Here is a 6,969-nt window from a genome sequence, read left to right on the forward strand (position 1 = left end):
CTCTCTCCCTTTCTTGTCAAACCCCTGTTGGCCACGTGCTAGGGGTCTTTCTCTCTCGGTTGCAAACAACCACACACTATCTCCTCACCTTGCTTCCGTTGTCGAAGATGCATGTGTGATATGTTTTCATAAGACACACACGCCTTTTCTCTACTTTTATCGTGTGTTGTCCATGTCTCTTTCACACACACACACTTTTTCACTCACTCTTTCTATTTCACACAAACTCTCTCTCTCTCTCTCTAGTTAGGGACTCTCTCACGTCCATAAGCATATGGATGTTTTGAAAAGTCAAACCTCCGAAAAGTTTTACCAGGTATATGTGGAGAAAAACATTTACATCTGGAACGATCATTAGATTCATCACAACATGTACTTACTTCATACTATCATTTATCTTTGGTATTGTAGATATAAGTAATTTATTTATAAACTTGGTCAAAGTTTCAAAAGTTTGACTTTAAAAAAATGTTGGCACTACATTATCGAACGGAGGGAGTAGCTCTTTCTCTCTTTGCTATCTCTCACGGGCCTCCCCTCTCACTCGAACTCTCTATACCGACGGATTATACGCTCACCGTGTCAGCGTATAGCTCCATATATTGTTTAGTTGACCGGTCAACCAATGTACATGCTGCCTTATCAGCTCGTGTTCTCTATCTTCGTGTGCTGGCCCATGTGGCACTGGGTGAAATAAGTAAACTAGAAGCCCATCTGACATGCGGTGAAGTAAACAAAGTTGAAACCACTCGGGGTAGCACCCCGCACGCTAGTAAATTGAGGGCACATTGAGGACACACTTCTTCTGCGTGAAGGACGCACTCGCACACAATTCACCACAGCACGGCGGCATGCACAGAAGGACGCACTCACGCACACCCAGCAGGCCAGCACACAACACAGACCAGCACACCTGTACACCAGCGTCGCCGACGGTTGATATGGACGGCGAGGCAGCCAACAAGCGGAGGCGGCTCGAGCAAAAACCGCATCCGGTGAGCCTGGACTTCATCAGCAGCCTCCTGATGACATGCTGCTCGTCATCATCGGCCTCCTCCCCACCAAATCTGCCGTGTGGACCGCCCTGCTCTCCCGGCGGTGGTTCCCCCTCTAGTGGTGCGTCCCCCTCAACCTCACCGTCGACAGTTGCCTCAGCGACGGGGATTGCAAACGCATGGCCGCAGTCTCCAAGATCCTTTCATCGCATCCTGGGCCAGCCAGACGCCTTGACATCCGCATGTTCAGTACCAACTACAAGGTCCAAGCCAAGTTCGACGAGTGGTTCTTATCCCCCGCCCTAGATTAGCTCGAGGAGCTCAGCTTTGAAGCTGGACGATGTCACTCTCTGCTGCCATCGGCGCTCCGCCTCACGCCAGTGCTGCTCCGCGCCAGCTTCAGCTCCTACTATCTTCCCCAGATTAATACTGCGTCCGCCCTTCTTCTCCCTCAACTCAGGCAGCTCGACCTCTTCGACGTTGGCATCTCGAAGCAGGCTATGGAGCACCTGCTTTGCAGCTGTACTATGCTCGAGTACCTTCGTCTTCACCAGATCCACGGGTCATTAGCCTCCACATCGCCTCGACAAATCTCTGATGGATTTTTGTGTCTTGCTGGCCTCGCAACAAGACATCAATTGGGAAGAGAGCACTCTAGCTGTTCCACGTTATGGTCATTGAGAATGCGCCTTTCCTTGAGAGAATACTTGTATCTGATCTACAAGGTCCAACAAAAATCAGGGTCATTGACGCGCCGAAATTGACAGCGTTGGTGTACTCGTCTGCCAAATTCTCTAACTCTTTATTGGATCTGTAATCGTTCAGGTACATCACTCATCTTCTTCTCCGTCTTCTTGAAATTCACATTTTTAAATTTCTTCTTGATGTATTTACGACCGTCTTCCAGAAAATGATTCCCACAATCTTGACCCAGTCTATGCGCACAGTGAAGATCTTGGCAATAAAATCTATCGGCCCCAATCTGGATCAAGTTGTTGGATTCCTTACATGCTTTCCATGCACGGAGAAGCTACTCATCGAGGTGAAACTTCTTTCCTATTAGTAAACGGTAGTCACAACGTAGCTCAATTTTTTCGTAATTTTCCCAAATTACGATGACAAGTGTAGTGTTCAAAATTGCATCTATGCACTGCACCGAAAGAAATGTTTTTAGTATTTTTTCTCACATGATCACCTGCATTGTTTTGTTGTTGTATTACTATAGTAGCCTAGGCTATTCATAGTGGAAAGTAACTTAGACTAGTAACTCTATGGTTACCCTAAGAGCAAGTACTACCTCCGTCCTGGTTTACTCTTCCTATTTTGTAGTACCAAAATTTGACCATAGATTTAACTGACAAAATGTTAATGCATGTCACTAAAAATTATATCGTTGGATTCGTATTTGAACATAATTTCAAATGGTATAATTTTTGGTGACATGCATTGGCATTTTCTTTGGTAAATTGGTGGTCAAAATTTTACACTAAATACGAGGTAGTACAAAAGTGGGCTATAACGACCCTCCACTATGTAGGTCGTGCCAAATTCACTTGTGATGCATTTGGCATCGGTGCCCCTCCATTGCTCACCTGGTGCCCCAATCTGGATCACCTACTTTGCTCCGGTGCCAAATTAACTCACGCAATGAAAAAACACTTGCGTGGGAGCGAGAGAGGACTGAGGCAATAAAAACACTTGTTTGGGAGAGTGAGAGGCTGGTGTAGTTGGTTTGATTGATTTCTTTATACATGTGGGTCTGTGTGCACAGCGGTGCCAACTCTCTCACATCGCGAGAGCGGTGCCAAAATCTTTTGATTTGACATCGATGCGTATTATGTAGCATACTTTGGAGAAATATGGCATCGGTCACATAGTGGAAGGCAACAAATGCCCAAGCTCTTCACGTGCTCCTAGGTAAATGAGAGGAAAGAGAAAGAGAGAGAGAGAGAGAGAGAGAGAGAGAGAGAGAGTGAAAAAAATATCACTAGCCAGCCAACCCTATCGTATGAGCGAATGATATTGGTACCTCTTGATGACACGACAATCTTATACGGCCAGTTGCACTAATATGTTCTCTTCTTTTGCAGATAAAAAAAGACGTGAAAGTGAAAAATGTGCTGCACTATAACAATCTCATCGAATGCTTTGATCTCCATCTCATAGAAATTGATTTGATCGACTACCGAGGCAGCACATATAAGATTAAATTGGCCAGGTTCTTTGTTCTGGATGCAAGTGTGCTCAAGGTAATGAAGTTTGGTGCTCTGGCCCAAGAATGAATGGCGTGCAGATCCACGCAAGTGTCTAGGCCTAAATGACAAAGTCTCCATAGAAGATGAATTTGTTTTTGAAACATCAAGTGGCCAGAGACTTGAAAATTTATTTGCCCATTAGTGACTTGTCAGGGCGGTGGATTTTAGTTTGTACGATAATGCTGCATCCACCTAAAGTAACGAAAGTTCTTACGTAAACTTCCTAGTAATTTCTTCTTCGTAGGTGCAGCATTACTCCTATAATTTGTAATATCAATTTGAAACTTGTAATATTGCCGTGTCCTATTCCTGCGTTTTCAAAATCCTGCGAATCGAAGAGGTCCTGAGTTGGTGATGATTTTGTGTCTGCCATCTTTCACCAATAGTCGTCGGAACTAGATCTGACGCATACAAACCAAACTTCTCCAGTTTTGCAAAAAGATGCCCGCACTTGTTCCCTATTTACAAACAACTCCTTGTCTCTCACAATCAGCCTTATCTCCTCCCCACCACATCTAGAAGGCCATGGAGAGATCTGGCGTGATGGTCGCTGCCTGCGCCGTCCACCCCCAATCTTGGTGTTCCATACAATGCACGTGCATCTACGCACGGGAAATTATGTCGAACACGGCTAGTTGTAAGCAGGCTAGCTCTACAGCCATGATGATAGTGACTGCAGACGGTGAGGCTGACTATGGTATGCCGAACACGGCGCCTATACTCAGGTGTCATCTCCAGCGCAGGGTCTTTTCACTTCACTATGAGGAGCAGCACGTAATAATTTGACCAACGGGTAGTACAGTGCTACTAGTACATTGGTAGTACTACTACTAGTACTAGCTCCACCGTCTGGATTTAGTAGTACTACTACGTCCATCTGGATTTAGTATTTGACTAGCAATATCTAGTAATGCATGTCACAAAAAATTTACTACTCCCTCTGTAAATAAATACATGGTGTATTGTTTTATTCCTACCGACGAGAGAACTTAATGTATTTTTGCTAATTAATAGGATTACATGCAATGAACTAACCACTACATGTCATGTTTGGTAGTCTCAAGTCATCAAAAGCATGCATGGCCCACATCTCTCATTGGTTGATATGTCACGAAATTAGAAATGAGGAGGGAGTTAATGTACCATGCCTAAGTGTTTTGGGATTACACAACATTTTTTTACACGCATTAACATTTTATTAGTTAAATCAAAGGTGAAAACTTGGCACAAAATGCAAAGGGGACCAATAAACCAGTAAACATCAAAGTTCTCTCATTTGGCCCCAACTAGAGGTCCGGTGAGATGACTATACTGCACCGGCACGGAGGGGGACATAGCTTCATTGACTTACTGCACCTGCCTTTGGTTGAATGACACGTGGGCCCAACAGGTGGTTGGCCCACCTTTCATACAGCCGAAGGCAGGTGCAGTAGAGGGATGAGGAGTAGATGGCCAACACGCACGTGAATTCAACGCAGTCTGCACTTCTCATATAAAGGCTCCCCGCCAGTCCAATCTACGAAATCCTACGCACCCTAACCAAGGGCAAGAGTGATCACTCGAATCGCAAGATCAGTTGACTAGAAGCTAGACCCATGGAGGCGATGAGCGCGAGCATCAGCCGGCTGTGCCAGATGGTCCACGATGCCGGCCTGCGGCCCGACACCGAGGAACGTCTCCAGGTCATTCTTGAGGCCGCCAGGGCGAGGGGCCGCTTGGACGACAGCTTCGTCTCCTTGTTCGATGAGGTCCTTGTCGGCTTCCTCGACAAGTTCACCGTCATCAAGAAGCTCGCGGACGACCTTGACGTATGCCTCCAGCCCACGCGCCTAGGATCTGTGATGCCCGCCACCCTCAAAGGCCTCTATGGTGACAACCTCTTCGACGCACTGGTGGCCCTGCGACTGCCCGCCGTCGTGCCGGAGAATGTCCACCTCAAGGTCGCGCTCGCCGCGCAACGCCTGGCGTAGCAAGACACCATCGACATAATCACCCATGTCTATGTGCAAATCGTCCACAAGGACTACTACATGCAAGAGGAGGACGATAGGATGCTGGCCTTCTTGCATCGCAGGGCAACCTTGGACGACATTGTTCAGAAGCACGTTGAGCTCGCCGCCAACGCCGCTGCTCCTCACATGTCGGTTGGTGACTCGGCGCACTAGGGCGTGAGGACGTTCTTGATGGATCCATATGTATCTTTATCTTTCCGTCAAATCCATGTAGTAGTATATGGTACTATACCTAGTAATTATCTTACCTTTTGCATTAACTTCATAATTTTCATACGTACTCCATGCATGAACCACGCCAGAACCAAACTTCTCATTACTCTAGGGAAAATCGTTATTTCTATCTATCGGTCGCGCCATGGATCATAACCAAATTTTACAAGTTACAAGTTCAAAAGGAAAAGCCTGCCGTGTTCGCGTTGCACCCCCACACGGTTGGTCCGGCACGCCGCTCAAGGGGGAATGCGTGTTGTGTTGCATTTTCACTTACAAGTGGGACCGCAGTTGAGAAAACCGACTATCAGCAAACCCCCACCCTGCCCACCATGCTATGGCTCAGAAAACAGGAGGGAGAAGAGATGGCTGTAGCACGGACTCCAAGAAAATTGGTGTCGGATGGTACTCGTGTGGGTGGCGTGTGCTGTACTGCTAGACGTGAATGCTAGTTATGGCCCATGCCACCCCACTATATCAAGCCTATATCGAGGTGTTGGTTATGTAGAACAAACTTACTAGAGTCCGTGCTCAGCCCTCCTCCATCTCTCTTCTCAGCGAGCCAACAGACGCGTAGATCCCATCGTCTGTTTGCTCACATGCGGTCCCACATGTCATTGAAAACGCAAGAGGACCCACTAAACCTGCACGTCTTTCACCTCGACATGCTGGTGATGAAAAACAAATCCAATAAAGATCTTTGGTGGCCGCTTTTGGAGTTACTCAAGAGTAGTGAGATTCTATTTATAGTTTAACCCAAGATGCACATCACGTGGCTTCAACTACCTGTAATGCCCCGGATTCGATGCGCCAGGTGTCTGCCAGTTATTCGTCGTTGTTGCCATGTCATTTGCTTGCGTGTTGCATTTTTCCATGTCATCATGTGCATGTCATTTTGCATACGTGTTCGTCTCATGCATCCGAGCATTTTCCCCGTTGTCTGTTTTGCAATCCGGCACTCCTATGTCATCCGGCGCCCCCTTTTACCTCGTTTCATGTGCAGGTATTAAACTTTCTCGGAATGGACCGAGGTTTGCCAAGCGGCCTTGTTACACCACCGGTAGACCGCCTGTCAAGTTTTGTTCCATTTGGAGGTTGTTTGATACTCCAACAGTTAACCGGGTAGCTGTAAAGCCCTCTTTTGTGTGCAGCCCAACACCCCTCCAAAATCGCCCAATAACCCATCCAAACCCCTCCATGCTCTCGGATGTTCGATCACGATCGTGTGGGTGAAAGCCGCTCCTCATTTGGACTCTCCTAGCTTCCTCTACCTATAAATATGTGCACTCCGAATTTTCGGGTCCAAACCCTACCCTAACCTCCCTCTGCGCCACCGGACATGTCCGCCGCCTGCCGGACGCCTGCGCGTCGCCGCCCGCAGCCAGTGGCATCGCGCCACGTGGCAGGTCGCCGCCTCCCACCGCGCCGGCCCGCGGCCCTCCCGGCCCGGTTCGCCGCCGCCCACGCCCCAAGCGCCCGCACCTCTCAGCCGTC

The sequence above is a fragment of the Triticum dicoccoides genome, chromosome 4A (assembly GCF_002162155.2).
Source record: "Triticum dicoccoides isolate Atlit2015 ecotype Zavitan chromosome 4A, WEW_v2.0, whole genome shotgun sequence".
Classification (NCBI taxonomy): Eukaryota; Viridiplantae; Streptophyta; class Magnoliopsida; order Poales; family Poaceae; genus Triticum; species Triticum dicoccoides.